The 18,646-nt window shown below is 39.6% G+C and overlaps 1 protein-coding gene across 16 annotated transcripts in view; it reads right to left on the bottom strand.

Moving 5' to 3' along the window:
* Positions 1 to 18,646, bottom strand: part of SIPA1L1 (signal induced proliferation associated 1 like 1) — a 410,731-nt gene that overhangs the window by 364,159 nt on the left and 27,926 nt on the right. For 2 of the 16 annotated variants that reach the window (XM_073011124.1, XM_073011120.1), the window contains exon 1: positions 14,609 to 14,686. The exons of the other annotated variants lie outside the window; for them this stretch is intronic. The gene's annotated coding sequence lies outside the window, so the exon portion shown is untranslated. Of the gene's footprint in view, positions 1 to 14,608; positions 14,687 to 18,646 lie in introns of those variants that run through there. 16 annotated transcript variants of the gene reach the window in all.

Below are 18,646 nucleotides of genomic sequence, written 5' to 3'. Positions count from 1 at the left end.
GCCTAGATCGCACCACTGCACTCCAGCCTGGGCATCAGAGCAAGACTCCATCTCAAAAAAATAAATAAATAAAATAAAACAGTAAATGCAGAGCCAAAACAGAAACATGGTCCCCTGACTCTAAATTCAGTGTTTATGCTACAGCACCTCCAAAAACTGAAAACACTGGCATCTATACCAAAGCATTCTCTCTCTCTGCAGTGTTTCTGGTTCCTGTGAAAGTTCAAAGTGCAGAGGAAAAAAAGGCAGTAGAACAGCAGTCAAAAGACCTGGATTGTAGTCGTGACTACACCACCACTAAGACTTCATGGTAAGTCAAACTCCACACCAGTAATTATCTGTAGCTACACAACAGATTCAACAGTGATGCTTTTAAAAAGTACTAACACCCAGGCCTGAACTCTAGAGATTAAGAACCTAATTGGTCTGGGCTATCAGGACTTCTATTAAAAGCTCCCCAGGTTATTCAAGAACCACAGCTTTAAGACTTAGTAGCCCCGGCCAGGCACAGTGGCTCATGCCTGTAATCCCAGCACTTTGGAAGACAGAGGCAGGAGGATGGCTTGAGCTCAAGAGTTCGAGACCAGCCCGGGCGAGATGGCAAAACACCATTTCTACAAAAAAAAAAATTAACCAGGCATGTTGGCACACAACTGTAGTCCCAGCTACTCAGGAGGCCGAGGTAGGAGGACAGCTTGAGCCAGGGAGGTAGAGGTTGCAGTGAGCCAAGATCTCAGCACTGCATGACAGCCTGGGCGACAGAGCCAGACCCTGCCTCAAAAAAAAAAAAAGACTTAATAGACTTGCCTGACAAAAATAAAAGATGTTAAAAACCACTTGTGCTACATACTTCACATAGTTGAAATGAAGGATGAATGCAATAATACATAAACAACAAAATGCCTTAGAAATGCAAAGGAATTATTATTTATTAATTCAAACATGTACTAAACTTGTATGCTCCACTGGGATAGAGAGAAGCTGGGAAACTACCATGTCAACAAACAACTTCTGAGCAGTGAGAAAAGGCACACAGATGACACAAAGGCAGTCATGACTAAACTTCATGGTCTCAAAGTGCCTATAGGAAATAGTGAAAAGAAGGCTTCGAAAAGGCTGTGCAAAGGAGACTCTTGAGCTAGATTTTGGCATTATCGACAGTGGGGCACAGCATACGCAGGCAAGTAATTCAAGATGCTCTAGGCCCGGCAGGGTGGCTCACGCCTGTAATGGGATGAGCTGGGGCACTTTGGGAGGCTGAGGCAGGAGGATTGCTTGAGCCCAGGAGTTTGAGACCTGCCTGTGCAACATGGTGAGACCCTGTAAGAATTAGCTAGGCATGGTGATGTGCCTGTGGTCTCAGCTACTCAGGAGGCTGAGATGGGAGGATGGCTTGAGCCCAAAAGGTCAAGGCTACAGTGAGCCGTGATCGCGCTACTCCACTCCAGCCTGGTTAACAAGAAAAAAAAAAATTGGCTGGGGATGGTGGCTCATGCCTATAATCCCAGCACTTTGGGAAGGGGCAAGTGGATCACTTGAAGCCAGGAATTCGAGACCAGTCTGGCCAACATGGGTGAAACCCGTCCTCTACTAAAAATACAAAAATTAGCTAGGCGTGGTGGCATGCGCCTGTAGTCCTGGCTACTGGGGAGGCTGAGGCACAAGAATCGCTCGAGCCCAGGAGGCAGAGATTGCAGTGAGCCAAGATCGCACTACTGCACTCCAGCCTGGGCTACAGAGTGAAACTCTGTCTCAAAAAATAATTGATGTTCTGCTGGAATATGCAGATGATGTGCTGTAGGCCAGAGGTTCTCGGCAAGAGGTCTCAGAGCTCTGAGGAGTCTGCAAGGTCATAATGATTGTAATAATAAAACCAAGACACATAATCACCAAAAATTAGAAACAACCCAAATATCCTTTAACTGGTAAGTGCACAAACTGTGATCTATTCATATACTGGGACAGGACTCAGCAATAAAAATAAAAATAAATTAGTGACACACACAACACAACTGAATCTCAAATGTCTTATGTTAAATGAAAGAAGCCAGATTCAAAAGGCTACATACTGTATGATTCCATTTACACAACAGTCATGAAATGGCCAGACTATGGGTGGGGAGAGAAAATAGGTCAGAGGGTGCAGGGGTTGGGGAGGGGAACATTTGGGAAAGATGGAAATGTTTCATATTTGTACTATATTTACAACCATATGTATTTACATTAAAAGGAGTGGATTTCCCTGAATATAAATTAAACCTTGATAAATCTAACTTTCAAAAATAACGTCACTCGCCTTTTTCACTCCCATAAGGGTACAGTGTTTGCCAGAAGCCACAGGACTGTGATGATGCCATCATTCTGCAACTAAGCCATGTGTGCTTGTATATTCTTAGGTTTTACATTTTCTCCATTTTAATACTTCTAATACGGTAAATAGTCATGAATGTAACAGACATAAACAAAAACTCTCCTGAGTCCCTAATAATTTTTAACAGCGTAAAAGGTTTCTGAGACCAGAAGAGTTTCGGAACCACTGCTGTAGATAAGGAGGAGGCCCTGAAGTGTTCTAGCAAGGGAAACAGGAAAGAACTGATGGAGGGAAACCAGTAAAGAACTAACTACAGGATCTGATTAAGGCTGATCCCGGGATGAGAAAGAAAATAGGTCCACACATCATCTATACCTTGTTATAAATCCCAAGCCCATTTCTGGGCTGACACTTTGCTGGTGCATTCAAGTTTTGCAAACTAATTCCTGTTAACTGGTAATATAGTTGGGAAATTAAATCTGCTATAGGAGTCATCCTACAACACATTACTAACCAGTGATTTGTGGATTATTTACTCAGTTGCCAATGTCCCTCTTCAAACCATGACAATCATTTAAAATTGACCTTTACACATTTTGAGCTTGAAAATTAAGCATCCTAAAGAGCTCAAAAACTAATTTACAAGTGACTCAGTACCTCATGATCAATTAGGCAAATTAGGTAGTTGCTTAAAAAGCCAATGTGTTACTTCTCTAAAATATGTTTTCACTTGTATCCAGAAACACTATGACAATCTCAACTCAGCACAATTTTTTCTATGCAATGTGGTTTTCTGGATGGGAGGCGAGGGTGAACACGTTGTTTCTTTGTTTGGCATAGTTCCCTTTCCTCCTGGGGAAAACTCATTTCTAAATACAAGCTCTGTAAATTCCAAATTATTTCAAGTACAAATCTTTTTCTACAATCTTCTCATACCCAGAACTATTATAGTACTTCGACATGCCACAGAGAGGTAGAGAAATTATTCTTAAAACCATCCATGTCTTTAAGCAAACAGAAAACTGACTGATGACAGATTGATCAATCAATCATGGGATGAAGGTGATAAGTATTAGAAGGATGATCCCTTTCCCAAAAAAGGTAAATACAGCTTTATAAGCCATTTTAAATGAGACTGTGTGTGTGTGTGTGTGTGTGTGTGTGTGTGTGTGTTGTGTGTGTGTAATTGCCATTATATATTGCTTCTCTAATTGTTTTAAGTAACCAACCCCACTGACACCTCAGTTAATACCAAACAGATGGAAATCTGTCTGGAGAATTCAATCTGCCACCTTTCAAAAAATTCACCTATACTTCTATTACAGAAGCCTGAGAAACTCCAGACTCCTGCAAAAGTATCTGTGAATTATTAACATAAAGTGAAATTAGATCTTTACCTGAAAGTATAGTCCTTTGATTCTACTTTTCATAAAAATCTTGCAAATCAGACTACGGTCAATACTACTGGAGACTGTAATTGAAGTGTCACCTAAAGTTTGAAAAGGGGGAAATAATCTGAAATACATGCAAAGATTGAAAAGGGGGAAATAATTAATTTGAGATACATGTACAATGCAGATAAAAATGTCAATTTGATCAAAGATGAAATTTCCGTAAATTTGTTAAAGCCAAATGGTTTCTGCAGGAAACCTGTTTTCTGTGATTCAAATCCAAAATGGAAAACGTGGGTGGTTCTTCCTGTCTCACCATTAGAGTCAGCCAATTGGCTGGTGAAGCTTTCACACAACTTCAGCTCAAACCCCTTCCATCTGCTTTAACACCGCCATACCTTAGTGGAATGAAAGAGGCATAAAGGCTTTCTCTAGCCTCAAAGTAAGTCTTCACAAGGAACTTTTGGCTTATTCTATGTCAACCATACTCGATCAAGCTGCCCATTTTTTAAAACTTCAAATCCGAAAGATGTGAAAAATAGTAAGAGCTAAATCGCAAAATAATTCAAGGACATTAAAGCTATCTCTGACTGTAGAGCTGATTTCTAAAAAAACAGCAAACTCATCTGTCAAGTACAAAGCTCCAGGGGCAACACACATGCTGGCTCCGCCCATTACCTTGACCACAGTGGCATCACCTCCCCAGCCACACGGTGCTCACCATTTGCCATGACAGGCCGCCAACAGAGACCACATTTGAACTTCTAAATATGTGACACTGCCAGAATGGAGTATGAATCCAATATTTCTGTAGGGTATGTCTGCATATCCACCTAAAGCTACTAAATTAGCTAGTGTGACACATTTAACTGAAAATATCACACGCAACAGTATGCTTCAGTGAGAAAAGACCACTAGTACATGATACTAGCATGGTAAAACAATTGTGCATACAGTGCTGCCCAACTAAATCTTAAATCCTTAAAGCACTGGAAAACCTGCTAGTGCAAGACAATAAAAATTCAGGCAGCTGCTTCCAATGGTGATGTAAGGACCTCACATGGCAAACTGCTCAAGGGTAGCTACTGTCCACTTCCTAAAGATTCCAGGCCCACTTAAAAATCCTCAGGTCTCAGGAGGTTTTTTTCTCAAAAACTGCTAAAAGTCTCATACAGTTCACCCTGCATAGTAGAAAAAGGCCCTTCACGAGCCACCAGTGACTGCACAGCAAGTTCTTACATAATGACTTATCTGGTAGTCACAGAGGAAAACCTGCTGACAAGGATAAAGCAAGGGGCCCTGGTTCTCAGATAGTCATCTCAAGGGAACTGTTGTTACAAGGAGCCACTGAAATGTGAAATACACACACACTATTTGTAAATGTGAATTTTAGAAAGTATCTGTACGGAAGCACTAAGCATATCATGAACAAATACAGACCATAAGCTTGTAGAGCCAAAAAAGACCCAATACTTCATTACCACTGTAATACTCTAATTTTGCCGATAAAATTAAGTCAAAACCTCCTGACTGCCAGCGCAGTGCTCCCAATAGTACACCTGCTTTCTAATCAACTGTGAAATCTACATTTTGGAGCATACTGAAATTGAGTTACAACTCAGTTGCATGATAAATATCTCATTTAACCATGTGCTGCAAAAGCTCAACTTACATAAAAGATTAAGAAGTAAAAACCTTTATCATATCTCTAGTGAAGAGGGAAGGGTACAGTGAAGTTTGCTGTCTTTGTCCATACCAGTATAATTTTATCATCAGGAAAAAATATATATATAAACTATATATATAAATCATCTCTCTTTTCAAAAACTGCTGCCAAAACCAGTACATCTAGCAAAAAGACACAAAATATGACGTCTTACTACCCTTACAAAGAATGTGGAAATGGCATAAATAACAATCCTTTCTTCTCAAGTTGAGGTTTAAAATATTTTCTAAGTTATTTTCACTGCACTATCATTAATTTCCTCTAATGTAATTTTAGAACAGATCAAGTAGATACATTTCTTCATTTCAGTTTCTTTAAAACTTTGATTTGCTAACACTTCTTCTAAGACAATGATCAGCGATGATCTGTCATTGTGTTCATTTTCTCAACTTCCTCAAGTAAGCACATTTTTGCAAGACTAAAATAATGCACATGCTTACACACATATAAAGAGAAAGACATAAATACTTCGTCTGGGACGAAATAACTGCGTGACTTTTGAAATTTTTAAGACAAAATGCAGACCTCAAAACAGGTCATAATTGCTCCCTGGGTTATCTCTAAAGAGAGGCTTGTACATTCCTCTCCTATTGATACTTCAGTGAAAATCTGTGACAAAAATTCATCCCAATTCTGCCATTAACTAGCTGTGTGATAGATACTGGGCAAGTCATTTAAGCTTTGGACTTAGGCTCATATAAAAAGTTGGCATATCCGATTTCTATAGTATTTTCTAGGTCTCTTAACATCTTCCTAAGACATTATTTATCATCTTTATTGTCACTGAATTCCAAAAGTCAAATACATCTTTAAACAATAGAAATAACCATTTATAAACTACCTTACGCCCTAGAACTCAATACAAGACTACCATCAGCTTATCTGAAACTTTTAGAACATTACAAGCTTTATCTTCATTAAATGTATCACTTTGTCTCATGTTTCAGCATTTCGTAAAAAGTTTAGATTAGTAGAAATGTACTTTCACATCTAGATGACCCCAAAGCACCATCCAACTCTCTCAAGATGGGAGATCCTGATGCCTTCACTTCCTCCCTCATCCATCCTCCATCACCGCAGTAGCCAGATACTCTGAAATATTTTTGGCCACAATGGTGACAATGAAAACCTTTTAAACCACTTATGTTAAAAACCAGCTACATGTACAAGTCTGTATCTGAAAATCTCTGTATGCATTTTTATCATTTAGTACTCTAGATTTTAATATCTAAAGAACCAGTTCCATTGATAATATCTGCATAATCTCATGACTCTTCATCTGAATCCGAGTTCCCTGTTTATTTGCCAAACAAGCAAGGAGGTTCCAGAAAACTGTATACAACACAACTCACGTACTTACTTTCTTTATAGAACACTGATGATTTTGCCATCCTCAATGGAGTCAATTAAAAAAACAACCAGTAGGATTGAGAATCTGTCATTTTACCTATTGGAATCTCAAAAAGTAGCTGCTTTTGCCAAGTTCATTCATTCAACACATTTATTATCTACTACGTGGCAGGCACTTTTAATCTATCGTCCTGGGGATATATAAACAGACAAAAGTCCCTGCCTTCATGTGCTGTACTGAAGAAGATGACACACCATAAATAGAAACCATAATAGACAAATTATATGGAGGAGATGTATATACAAGGTGTATTAGTCTGTTCTCATGCTGCTAATAATGACATATCCGAAACGGGGTAATTCATAAAGAAAAAGAGGTTCGGTGGATTCACAGTTCCACATGGCTGGGGAGGTCACACAACATGGCAGAAGGTGAAGGAGGAGCAAAGTGACATCTTACATGGTGGCCGGCAAGAGAGCGTGTGCAGGGGAACTGTCCTTTATAAAACCATCAGATCTCGTAAGACTTATTCACTATCATGAGACCAGCACAGTAAAAACCTGCCCCCATGATTCAGTTACCTTCTACTGGGTCCCTCCCACAATACGTGGGGAATATGGGAGCCTCAATTCAAGATGAGATTTGGGTGGGCACACAACCAAACCATATCATAAGGTCAGAGGGGATACGTGCTTGATATGGTTTAGATCTGTGTCCCCATCCAAATCTCAAGTTCAATTTTAATTCCCAGTGTTAGAGGTGGGGCATGGTGGAAGGTGACTAGATTTTAGGGGTAGATCCTTCATGAATGATTTAACACCATCCCTTTGGTGCTGTTCTCAAGTTCTCACGAGACCTGCTTATTTAAAAGTGTACAGCACCTTCCCACTCTCTCTCTCTTCCGCCTGCTCCAGCCATGTAAGACGTGCCTGCTTCCCCTTCACATTCTGCCATGACTAAAAGTTTCCTGAAGCCTCCCCAGAAGCCATTATGCTTCCTGTACAGCCTGTGGAACTGTGAGCCAATTAAATCTCTTCCTTTATAAATTACCCAGTCTCAGGTATTTATTTATTGTAGTGTGAGAATTGACTAATATAGCGCTATTGTAAAGAAAAAGGACAGGCTACTAAGAAAAAGGGATTCAGGAATGAAGGGAGGGCAAGTGGGCTGCAATCTTAAACAGGATGGGGTCAGGGTAAGAGTCACTACAAAGGCAGTGTCTGAGCAATGACACGAAGGAGATGATGAAGTGAGCCAGACTGAAGTTTCCTAGTAATTTTTAACTTGTACTGACTATACACGTAATGGTAAATGCTTTAGCAAAAGATATATATGAGCAAATTTACAAACAACCCAGAAGACTAAAATAGAAGAGAGCTATGTGCAAACCCCCTTCGTTTTTGCAGCTTATTTTACCAAGTGAAACTTACAACTTCAATTAGGTATGCTTGGTGTGTTTTTACCCCAACTGTTGTTTTGAACACAATTCTTCTGTGATTCATTTTCCTCAAAATTCAAAAATAAATGTCCCACTATTCATTTGAAACATAAAAGAGCACCAGTGTTGGCCGGGCACAGTGGCTCATGCCTGTAATCCCAGCACTTTGGGAGGTCAAGGCAGGTAGATCACTTTTGAGTTCAGTAGTTCAAGACCAGCCTGGGCAACATGGCAAAATCCGTTTCTACAAAAATACAAAAAATAGAGGCCAGGCACAGTGGCTCATGGCCCAGTACTTTGGGAGGCCAAGGTGGACCACTCACTTGAGGTCAGGAGTTTGAGACCAACCTGGCCAACATAACAAAACCTCGTCTCTACTAATAATACAAAAAAAATTAGCTGGGCATGGTGGTGTATACCTGTAATCCCAGCTACTTGGAGGCTGAGGCATGAGAATTGCTTGAGCCCAGGAGGCGGAGGTTGCAGTGAGCCAAGATGGCACCACTGCACTATAGTCTCGGTGACAGAGTAAAACTGTGTCTCAACAACAACAATAAAAAATTAGTCGGGCATTGATGGCTCATAGTACCAACTACTTGGCAGGCTGAGGCTAGAGAATTGCTTGAGCCCAGGAAGCAGAGATTGCAGTGAGCAGAGATCATGTCACTGCACTCCAGCCTGGGTGACAGAGTGAGACCGTCTCAAAAAAACAAAAGAGCACCAGTGTTATCAACCAATAACTCCACTAGGACATCCTGACTACTGCATCAGGGCTCAAATCTCAGTATGGGGAATCTAGGAGCTTTTCCCAGTGTGGAGAAACCTGTGCTTTCCTAGAGAGTTTAGCGGGAAATGAATAGGCTATGAAATCAGGCGGCTTTACCACCAACCAGTTATATAGTCTTGAGCAAAACACTTCACCCCCTGGGCTTTTGTTTCCTCAACTATAAAAATCAGGGTGTTGGACCATGTGATTTCGAAGTCCCTTTTAGGGCTTTCTTTCACAGACACACACCCAAAAACCTTCAGATTAATAGCCATATATTAAAAATTATAATATTAGCCAGGCACAGTGACACACAGTCCCAGCTACTTGGGAGGCTGAAGGGGGAGGACCACCTAAGCTTGAGCATAGGAGTTTGAGACTGCTGTGAGCTATGATCACGCCACTGCACGTCCTCCTAGGAGACGAGAGTAAGACCCTGTCTCTAAAACATAAAATTTTTTTAAATTTATAATAATGTCATGCTTTGTAATTCTGCTAACCCACCATCAGATTCATATTAATTTCATTCTTCAGTATTCTTCAAATAACTAATGAATTTATACTGACTGATTCATAAAGTCTCAACTCTCTCTCTCTGATCAGAAAAACAAATTCACAAGGGTCTTGACTTGCAGTGGTATTCCCCAAGTATTTAAAAAAAAAAAAAAAAAAAAAAAAAACCTGGTATTTCTCGTCTTTGGCTTTCCTATCAACATACCCCTGCTAGCTTAAACAGAATTTTAAAGTAACACAACCACAAAACTGCTGAAATTTTAAATATTCTTTATATATCCCCTCAGTGAAATAGTCTTTTTTGTTGTTGTTGTATTTTGTAGAGACATAGTCTCACTCTATTGCCCAGGCTGGAGTACAGTGGCACCATCAGAGCTCGGTGCAGCCTTGAACTCCTGGGCTCAAGTGATCCTCCTGCCTCAGCCGCCCTAGTAGCTAGGACAACAGGTGTGCTACTTTACTTTTATTTTTATTTTTTTTTTGTAGAGACAAGGTCTTGCTATGTTTCCCAGGCTGGTCTTGAGCTCCTGGCCTTAAGTAATCCTCCTGCCACAGCCTCCCAAAGTGCTGGGATCATAGGCATGAGCCACCGTGCCTGGCCCAAAAAGTATGTTTTTAAATAGTAGGTTTCCTTAAAAGTTTCACTTAAAATCTTATGTTATTAACTATTATACTGCTTATAATTATAATTAACATTATATTATTTTAAATTGGTACTGTAATGAGTATCTGTTATTCATGGAGCCCCAAATCATCTTTGTTACGTTTTCACTACTTCCTTACTATGTAAACCTCACCTTCCCAATATAGAATTTTAAAAAAGAAAGCAAATAAGCAAATTGGGGGGTATACAAGCAGACATGTTAATTAGGTTCCACTAACCAGACATACCACACAGGGCTCCTTCGGAACAGTTACATAGGGAAAGTGGAAGAAGGGGGGCAAGTCTTGCTTGGCTTCCTGGTTTGCAGCACCCTGACTTTATCAGGAGCAGCAGCTCCTCAGCAGGCCTGTTCCACAGTGCAGAACTGGCAACCAGTCCCAGAAACTCAGAGTACAGTCTCTTTTGTCAGCCTGCCCAATGTGCTAAACTAGCTATCACCCTTAATAAATCAGTTGCTGCTTATACCAGAATAACTCTTAGTATCTGTAACAAAAAACCCCAACCAACACGCATAGCAAATATTCATTTCATTATTTCCACATACAAGAGCTGAGATTGAAAAGAAAACAACACACAGAACATTCCACCATATAAGCCAAGAATTCTTTGTTTCAAGCCAGGGCTTATATTCACAATCAACACTTCGAACCTTCCCTTATATGTACTTTCTCATAAATTTCATCACCTCTGCCATGCAAGGAGAAGAAAATGGTTTTTGCCTAACTAATTTTCTATCAATAAAGAGTCTGATGACAGTAACTTGGCAAGATATTTGAGAAGAGGATACAATAAACATCACTTTCTATACCAGCTCAAGTTTACAGAGAATCCTGCAGTGTTAGGTAGCACTTTCAGAACATTCCCCAACTGCAGGCAAGGTGATCTAAGGCTGTATTTGAATGCCAAAATGATCAGTACTTCGTGCCAAGGCATAACTTAATTCACAAAGCAGCAGTGAACTTTTCACTGATTTTCTCCATCCCTCAGGGTAAGATAATCATGTTAAAACCACAGACACATCAGGCAACTAAAAGACACTATTACCTAATACTAAAAGCAGACTGGAAGCACTGAGAAGTGATTATGCATGTTAAAATTCTCTTCTTGGTATAAAGATTAATTCCTACACAATTACTTGGCAAAGATGGAAAAAGTAATCAGCGATTAATAATACTGGTCCTTAAAGTGGCAACAGAATCTTACAAAGGACATTTAGTATCTTTGATTAATACTGCCAAACTACACAGGTACTTTTCAGGTGATACTCAAAGGCAAAACTTTATAAAGATCGCTTACACACTTCTGAAGGCCCTTAATGACACTGATAATCATCCAGTGCATCTCAACGCTCTGCCAAAGCACAAGTATGCATCGTCTCCACACAGTGATTCAAGACAAGTCTCACTAATGTTAGTGCCCCCTGGGCCTTGGGTCTCCAGGCACTCAGCAAGTTCTCCCTTTGTCATGGCAGTACCTCACCCTGCCTTCTGCTCCCTGAATGGCTTTTATCAAACAGTTTATAGTGTACTTAGTTGTAGCACTGATGATGGGGAGAAAGAGAATATGCAAAAGTTAAAACATAAACTATATTTTTCCCTAAGAACAAAGCAAATCAATTTGCTTAGGAAAACTTACAGCTTGGCTACTTCAAAACAAAATTTTAAAATTTCATAGAAAATGTCTGCAAAGAAGTTACTACGATGACTCTCAAGCTTTACTATGACTACCCATGTACCATGTGTGTCCTCTGGTTGCACATGGCAAACAACCTTTTTTTTTTTTTTTTTTTTTTAAAGAAACGAAGTATCAGGCCAGGCACAGTGGCTCACGCCTGTAATCCCAGTACTTTGGGAGGCCAAGGCGGGCGGATTGCTTGAGGTTAGGAATTCGAGACGAGCCTGGCCAACATGGTGAAACCCCCTCTCTACAAAAATACAACAATTAGCCAGGTGTGGTGATGGGCGCCTGTAATCCCAGCAACTCAGGAGGCTGAGGTGGGAAAATCGCTTGAACCTGGGAGGCAGAGATTCCAGTGAGCCAAGATAGAGCCACTGCACTCCAGCCTGGGCAACAGAGCGTGACTCCACCTCAAAAACAAAAAAAAAAGGAATGAAGTAGCTCTAGGCCAGAAATGATACATGGCCTACTTTAATTTTCTGTTTATCATGTCTAGACTCTAATCTCAATCTTATTCCAAGATTAAGGCTATGATGCTCATGTGTTAATAGTATCAAGATCAAAGGATACATACATAATACCACAAATCAGTGATTCCCAAAGCTGGTTTGCAAAACAATACCTGCATCTGTAGGTCCTCAGAGAAATGGAAAAAAAAAATTGTTTGAGTATTTCATAAGGCTAAATTTATCCAATTTAAATGGTTGATCTTTATTTTGAAATTGTGTCTTTCCTATTCTTTTGGTATCTGAATGGCCTTTCTTAATAAAATGCTGAAAAAAATTAAGATTACATCTGTAAAATACAAGCAGATGGCTGACACTGTTCCAGATCTTCTGCACCTTCTCCCCGTCTCCAACTTCCCAATTCCCCTCTTTCCAGTTGCTCAGGCAAAAACTAAAAATAAACACTAAAATAAGACCCTAGTGCCATTCTTCTTTCTTCAACATCCCAGTTCCAGACCATGAGCATATCCTTCAGCTTCACACTGAAAACCTACCAACAGTCAACTACCCCATTTATTGCCACTACCAGGTCTAAGTCACCATAACCACTCCCTAAGACCACTGCCACTGCCTCTTAACTGGCTCCCTACTTCAGTCCCATTCCCAGCAGGCTACTTTCAACAGAGCAGCCTAGCAACTCTGTTAAAACCTAGGTAGGTCCATGTCAATGCTCTGCTTAAAACCCTTCAGGAGTCCCATCCCAGTGAGAGGAAATTCTTCAGCAAGCCCCACTTTGCTGTCTCAATGCCTCTCTCAGCTCATCTCCACTCCTCCATTACTAGTCATGTCCTTCTAGGCACCTGGCCTTGTGTTCTTCACACCTGCTGCCTCTTTGGTCTAAAATGTCCCCCCAGGTCAGACACCTGTATGATTAGTGACCTTACTTCTTCAGGTGGTTACTCGAAATTCATCCTTATCTTTGTGACCTTGAGATAAACTAAAATTTCTTAAAACAAGATACCATTAAGAGAGTTGAAAAGGCAAGCCAGCGAGCGGAAGAACAGATGTGCAATGCATGTATACAATGGAGAACTTATCCAGAACACATTCTTTAAACTCCTATAAATCAATAAGGAACATGGTATTTAGTCATTTTCTGACATAATTTGCATATGGTGAAATTCACTCTTTTTAGTGTACAGGTTTTCTGTGGGTTTTCACAAATGTATATGGTCATTTAACCACAACACAGTGAAAATATGGAACATTTCTATCACAACAAAAAGTGTTTCAAAATGGTCAATAAATATGAAAAGGTGCTTAAATGCATTAGTCTTCCACATTAGAACATCTCTACACAACTACCAGAACAGCTAAAGTTAAATGGCAGGAGATGCCAAATCCTGACATGTCTGTGGAACTCTCACATGCCATTAATAGGTATACAAATCGATATAATCGCTTTGGAAAACTTTATCAGTATCTACCAAAGTGAATACACACATATCCTACTACCTGGCAATTCCACTTCTAATTATATCCCCTATATGTGGCATCACTAAAAAGAAATACACAAGCATGTTTGCTGCAGAACTGAAGACAGTAAACTGTGATATCATGATACAATTTAATACTCTACAGCAACAAAAATGAATAAACTACAAATACTTGTAAGAGCATAGATTGGATCTCACCAAATCAATGTTGAGTAGAAGAAGCCAGAAACAAAAGAATGTATTATGCATTATGACATTAATATAAAGCTCACAAACCAGCAACAGTAACCTACGGTGTGAGTCCTCAGGAGGCAAGGCTTCAACTGGGAGAAGAGATAACCAGGCCTCTTAAGGGGCAGCTAAAATTCTGTTTCTTAATTTGAGTGCTGATTACACAAGTGTATTCACTTTGTAGAAATTCAACCCTCCCAGCTACTCAGGAGGCTGAGGTAGGAGGATCACCTGAGCCCAGGGAGGCTGCAGTAAGCCATGATCACAACATTGCATTCCAATCTGGGTAACAGAGTGAGACTGTCTCAAAAACAAGAAGACAGTAAATTCATCCCATGGTACATTTGTGCTTTCTGCACTTTCCTGTATGTTTGTTACACTACAATATAAAGTTTGTTTAAAAAAAAAAAAAAAAAAATCACCTTTTCAATGAGGCCTTCTCTGGCCACTCTAATATTTCCACCAGTCCCATTATTTATCATACTCCTTTCCTACTTATTTTTCCTCTGGCACGCTTGTTAATACCTAGCACACTATCTTACATACTAGATATACTTTACAAACTTATGTTGTTTACTGTCTGGCTCCATCCACTAACCTGTGAGTTCCATGAACACAGATATTGACTCCAATTGGCTGAGTACAGAGTCCCCAGTAGCTGGAATAACACCTGGAAGATAGTAGGCACTCAATATAGATTTAATTAATTTATTAATTATACAGCATTGCCCAATTTAATTATGTTTAATTATGTTTATGGATTCAAGCTATAAATTCTTACAGTTGTCTTGTTAAACAGCAAGTTGGTTGTTGTTCTGTCTGAATAATGCTTCTCAACATGGTTTTAAGACTTCTCATCTTCCAAGTTCCAGATCAGATTCTGATCAGCTTATGGTATAATAAACCATATTAGGAAACCATATAGGAAACTCTTACACTCTGAATTCTCTTCACACCTAACTTTATAAATGAAAGCTAAGGCTGCATTAACCTTTCTCTCGGGCATATCCACCCTACTGACTCATACTGAGTTTAGAAGCAAATAAAAGTAACAAAGGGATTTAATTCCATTTTTTTCCTTCACATAAACAAAAATCATGAAATATTCCCAACCTATCATGGTACCTTTAGTGTTGAGTCCTAAATGTAGAAATTTTAAACTACCTCCATCTATTCTAAGTTTTAGCTAGTCATTTCAACAGCTTTCTTTTAAAGTTTTGGTTTAAAAGAGTTTTCAAGTTGTGGTTCTCAACTTTTTCCATCACTGCACCTCTAAAGAGACTTTTTAGGCATTTTTTTCTTAATCACCCTCTCCCATGAAATTTTAGTATCACAGATACACTATTTATCTGTTACGTAATTATACTGTACTTTCAACCTAAAGAGTAGCATTTCTGCTCCCACAACCCCTACAACCAATTTCACCTCTTTGAAATTCTATAAAGGCATATTTTAAACTTTGAAAGTAGTTTATCAACTACTACCTTACGTTTCTAATTTTACTTCACATGTGAATTTGTTAACAGTAAAAATATTTCAAAGATCAAAGTTGTAACCCACAGAAATCAAACACAGAGTGCAACAGCACAGGTTCTCTCCTAGCTTGTGCAGATCCATCGAATCTACTATTCAACAAGCCACAAATCCACCTAATCCCCATATCACATTTTCCCATCTTGTTCATAAGGACAGCCTTTTGTTAAACTATTCTGTCGAAATCAAAAGACAGCATTCCCTTAATTAATAACCTATTTAAACTTTTCAGAATCTATTTTTAAAAGAAAACAAGATTAGCACAGAATGACTTATTTTAGTCTCTCCTAAGTCCCTCTGGGGGACTTAGGACCACTGCAATCCCTAACTTCACTCTTGTAAGAGTCTCCTATGTGGCTGGAACCAGATCAGTACATTTTCTATATTATGAGCAAACTTTTTCAATGCATATCTGATCATTCTGCTCCCTGAATATTTAAAACCTTTCCAGGGCTCTCCTAGGCCTATAAAAGCCCCAAGTCCTTAGCATAACAGGCAAAACCTAACTGCAAGGCCAATCAGTGGCAATACCTCCCACTTCTTTTTGTTTTGTCTTGAGAAAGAGTCTTGCTCTGTCGCCTAGGCTGGAGTGCAGTGGTGCAATCTCGGCTCACTGCAACCTCCGTGTCTGGGATTCAAGCAATCCTCCTGCCTCAGCCACCCGAGTAGCTGGGATTACAGGCACATGCCATCATGCCCAGCTAGTGTGTGTATATGTGTATGTGTAGTACAGACAGGGTTTCACCATATTAACTGGGCGCAGTGGCTCACGCCTATAATCCCAGCACTTTAGGAGGCCGAGGCGGGCAGATCACGAGGTGTGATCACGAGTAGGAGTTCGAGACCTCCCACTTCTAAAAAGTTTTTTCACAATCACTTTACTCCATCTAGCAGAAACGCTCTTATACCAAGCCTCAGCACCTGCCTGCCCTCCCCACCCTACTCTATTTTCCCTTAGTCTCTCCGGATGTTAGAAGCAGTATCATCTCTTCAAAAGATGTCCTATTCTCCACATTCTCCCAAGTGTCACAAGAGCACTCCTTAACCAGCTTCCTAGGCACTCTGCCTATATTTGGGGATTATTTATTAATGCGTCTGCTTCCCCCACTCTTGGGCCATCAAAAAATATGTGCAAGGAAATGCACTAAGGATATAGGCTACAAGTTGACCTCCTAAATTTAGAACGTGACATTCACCTTTGTTCCCCTGGCAGCAGGAGTACCAGGAACCCACAGGAATTAGAAGCCCAGTGAAAGTTTTTTATAATACTGAAACCATCCTGGCTCCTGGTAACCACTACCTTTTTCTCTCGTGCTATCAAATCACCTGTTTAAACCTATACTAAAATTCTGCCAGAAAGTCGTATGAAACTTCTTCTATTTTCCTTTCTTTAGGAAAAAAATCTATTTTCCTTTCTTTAGGGAAAAAAAAACGAAAACACTGACATAAATCCTCAGATTTCAGGAGTGTCAGGGCTCAGAATACATTAACCCAAAGGATTCCGAACTGAAGGAAACTGGAAGGGCCCCAGAAACAAGGTCACTTCCCCCGCCTTCTATGTGAAGCATGGTCATAAAGGAATTCTCTGATCCATCTTACCTGAAAATATATCATAAGACCCTTACTCCACAAGGGTTCTGCCCCACACCCAATGGAAAAGTAATGTTCAACACAGAGCGGCTGAGAAGAATCTGGACAGGCCTTGCTGGGTTCCCCTCTCAGTTTATTACCATTAGATCATTCCCTTTTTGTGCAATCACCTTACTACATGGCCATGATTCTCCATCAAATCTAAGCATAGAAACAGTTTTCCCTGAGTCTTTGGGTCTTCATTTTTGAAAGCTCCCATGTCATATATAACTTTGTTAAATAAATCTGTGATGCTTTCTTTCCTGCTAACCTGTCTTTTGCTAATAGGAGTGTTGACCACAACCCTTGTGATGGGTGAGGAAAAGGTATCATGTTTTTGCCCTTATAAGAGCTTCTCTAACCTTATCAGTTCTCGAAGTTTCCCAACTGGGGTTCCTCAAATTAATGGTAGAGTTTTCAGTATCCTGGGGAAGAATCCGTTTCAGCCTGGAGATTCTTATTTATTTTAAGTGGGTAAGAACTTGTTTGCTTTACTCTCATCTTTCATATTCCATACTTCTCTGTCTGAAAAATACTTTCCTACCATAAAAGATACTAAGAAGAAGGAGGGAATTACTCTGAAATCCCTTTTGTTAAAATTAAACAGTGGGTTTAGCCTCTTTTTAGTTCTCATTTTGTTTTAAAGCTTAAAAACTAATTTGCATACACCTTACCAAAGCGGAACACAAACACACTTTATGACACAGCAAGTCCACTCTTAGACATACATCTCATGGGAAGGCATGCCCCATGTGCACCTCAACATGCATGAAAGAGAGGGCCTAATGACCAGAAGCTGAAAACTGAAACTCAAATGTTCATCAAGAGAAGACAGTATAAAGAGTTGGATATTGATACACTGGAAAACTATCAACTAAAGAAAATCAACTACAGGAAATACATGGATAAATTTTACATGTTAGGCAAAATAAACCAGGCACAAAAGAAAACACGCTGTATAATCCCATTTCTACAAATTTCAAAAAATATATAAAAACTAATCAGCGGTGACAGAAGTCAAAAGAGCTGTTATCTTTGGGGTGCAGGAGGGCTAATGATTGCAAAGGTGCAGAAGGTGGCTTTTGGGGGGTTTGGTAATAGTCTCTGTGTTGACCCTGCATGGTGGTTACATGTGTGTATGCATTTTCCGATCATTTATCAAGCTGTACCTTTATAGTTTGCGTACTTGATGTGGATTATACTTTCAAAAATTTTTTTAAATCATTGTGGTAATTTTAAATTTTTTTCCTGCAAGCCATGGATCACCATAGGTATAATCTGTCTAAAATATTTGTAGCAGTTCAGTCTATTCTTCCATTTTCATGCTTACTATGTGCCCTTTTCTCTTTTGTATTCCACTTAAAGTCTGGCCTCCTGAATAGAAAGACAACCCACAGAGTGAGAGAAACATTTTGCAAATCTAATAAAAGATCTGTATCTAAAATACATAAAGAATACTTACAACTCAACAAAA

Source organism: Chlorocebus sabaeus, chromosome 24, assembly GCF_047675955.1.
Source record: "Chlorocebus sabaeus isolate Y175 chromosome 24, mChlSab1.0.hap1, whole genome shotgun sequence".
Classification (NCBI taxonomy): Eukaryota; Metazoa; Chordata; class Mammalia; order Primates; family Cercopithecidae; genus Chlorocebus; species Chlorocebus sabaeus.
The sequence above is the reverse complement of the archived record's forward strand: the minus strand, read 5'-3'. Positions and strand labels throughout refer to the sequence as shown.